This window comes from Nannospalax galili, unplaced genomic scaffold, assembly GCF_000622305.1.
Source record: "Nannospalax galili isolate Female #2095 unplaced genomic scaffold, S.galili_v1.0 scaffold3510, whole genome shotgun sequence".
Classification (NCBI taxonomy): Eukaryota; Metazoa; Chordata; class Mammalia; order Rodentia; family Spalacidae; genus Nannospalax; species Nannospalax galili.
The window spans coordinates 1-2698 of record NW_008327338.1 but is presented as its reverse complement, the minus strand read 5'-3'; the positions used below and the strand labels follow the sequence as shown (position 1 = coordinate 2698).

Sequence of the window (2698 nt, the reverse complement as noted above, 5' to 3'; positions counted from 1 at the left end):
ATGAAGAAGACAGCCACTGTGGTCTTTTATGAAGAAGAGCTGGATTCTGCAAGGTGCACAGCTGGAAGATGAAGCATTCTTCAGAAGTCTGACGTCCTTGGCTCCCTCGTCCCAGGATTTTGCCCATTGTTGTCTTCTCACAGTTTCAATGAGTTCAAGTTCTGGTTCCCTCCCTTCAAATGCCCCGTGTTCCCTTTTACATCCTGGAGAACTGGGTTCATCATTGAGCTGTGGCAAGTAGCTGGAGGAGAAAAGATATGCAGAAATATGATCCTGGTTTCAAAAGCTCAGAAACATTTTGGCTGCAGTTTCTGCCTCTGTCAATAGGTTTCAGGAGATGGGAGTCCTATAATTCACAATGCCCATCTTCTGAGAGGGAAAGAAGAGCCTGGGACTTGTCCTTCACAGGAATATTTCCAGTGACCAACATTCTCCCTCCACACACTTTTGCAATGAATTACCTGTATGACATGTTCCAGGGAAATACTCCCGCAGAGTAGGGAGCAGAAATTTCCACAAGAAACCAAATATGGCATTAGTTTTAATGTCCCAGAGTCTCAGGAGAGTAACCAAAGCTCCTGGAAGAAAATGGTAAAACTTTCCAACTTTAGTCTTTTTAAGCTTTACTTTTAGAATGATTCTTTAGATTAGTGGTCATGATGATCATTGAATGTAACAGGATTTCATACCTGTTAATATGGGTGATGGCGCTAGCTGAAGATGAACAAAACTAGCTCTTGACCCATTTCTCCTTGTGATCTACCACAATGATTTCCATATTTTAAAATCTGGGACATTGGCTGGCTCTCTGTGCGCTTGCTCCTAACTGGAAAAATACACTTATAACTGCAACGGAAGGGTGTTTGGGGGTGGGGGGACATCAATATACAATGATTCTAATGGAAGTGTCCTCAGACATTTTCTTTCATAAGCATAGATGTATAGAAAACAGGATGACATTGAAGAAATAATGATGATATTAAAATAATTATTTCCCTAATGCCATATACTCCAGGGAAAGAAGAGCTAATTAGAAGAGACAGAGATAGATGTAGTATAGACACTTACTTGGCTTGAAGGGGCGTGTTATGAATTCAGACTTCTAGAACATAGGCATCAATCCATGAAATTAAAATATTAGTATCAACGGACACAGGAGCATCTACATGGGCCATAAATAACAGAGTGTAAGTCATAAGAATTACTTAGGGAAACTCCAATTTGGAGGATCAATAGTACACACTTCACTTGTGTGCTATTTTGTGTTCCTTTTACCAAATAATGTGGAAAAAGAAAGGAAGTTGAAGTTCTCACTTTTCATTATAATAGTGAATTTTTTTGTTCAATGCACACATGTTTAGGGAAATTGTAGGATTAAGCACCGGGTCTTTGAGCCCTCTTTAAGAGCAGCTGTCTAATGCAGGGCCTGGTGGTACATGCCTTTAATCTCAGCCCTTGGGAGGCAGAGGCAGGTGGATCGTGGATCTCTGAGAGATCAAGACCAGCCTGGTCTACATGGTAAGTTCCAGGCCAACTGGTTCTATAGGGCAATCCTGTCTCAAAAAGATAAAAAAAAGAAAAGAAAAGAAAAAAGAAAGGTAAAGAAAATAAACGTAAATGAAAGAAGAAAAGTCTCTGTCTATTCATCTTCCATTAGATCTGGGGTATCCTTTGTTGATTCAATTATCATCAATTCTTCAAGTTTAATTAACCTCCAAATCTTAGTTCCTCCAGACCAATGTAAGCAACCTCCCTATCTAGTATAAATCTGTCAAACAGTAATGCCACCATGAATTTGCTTGAATGTCCTCACTATAAGAATATAAACCTCAATCTGCATGCAGGTGCTTTTGTTAAACTATAACAGAGTTGAACCCGGGCATCTTTAAGCTAACAAATGCTTAGTGATGGTAACACTGATGGTCTCTCTCAAATACTGCTTTGCCTCAGTAGATGCTCAATGAAACACTATGTAAATTACCTTTAATTCACTGACCTTTCTCTGAGATTTCAGTAGGAAAGTGCCACATTCTATCTTCCCTTTGTGAAAATGCTTCCTCTCTCATCAAGAGATACCACTCCGTTGACACTGTTCAACACAACATTCACCACAAGGTCCAATGTAAAGCTAATTCTTCTTTAGAGAGTCACTTCTTTTTAACCAAGGAACAAATAGAGTCTTTGTTAGAAAGGATAGACTTTGGGACTCTCCGTGTGGGCTTCCCACATCAGGGGAGACAGCACAAACCTCTACACGGAAAGTACAAATACCTTGTATTGAACTAACTCAAAAAATTCCCTGAAGGACTCTTCTCACTCTTCTGGACAGCTTTCCTGGGAACTGTATGCTTGGAGAGTCGTTACCATGGTGGATTTTGGAGTCTTTCACCATGAGTGAGCTACACATCTGTTCTCTTCTAATTTTTATGGGAGCAGAGCCTAGGAAGACTCTGACCCAGACATTGCTTTCTTTACCTTTACTTGTGAGTGCTGTATTTAGGCAGTAGTCTCCTGTTTTGACAACCTTCCTTAGTTATGCTCACTCTTGTTTCTTTTCTTTTCATTCATTCATTCATTCATTCATTCATTTTTTGAGACAGTTTTCTATGCAGCACCAGCTAACCTGGAACTTATTATGTAGCTCAGGCTCACCTGCACGGGACTTTTTAACACTTTCACAAATCACATAAATTTGGGA

General features: G+C 39.8%; 1 long non-coding RNA gene across 1 annotated transcript; it reads right to left on the bottom strand.

The window, feature by feature from the left end:
* Positions 1-247: 247 nt before the first annotated feature.
* Positions 248-2260, bottom strand: LOC115069251. Its single transcript, XR_003848532.1, has 3 exons — positions 1997-2260; positions 1069-1162; positions 248-826 (listed from the first exon to the last, which is right to left on the bottom strand). It is a non-coding gene; the product is annotated as an uncharacterized LOC115069251 (long non-coding RNA).
* Between the last annotated feature and the right edge of the window lie 438 nt (positions 2261-2698).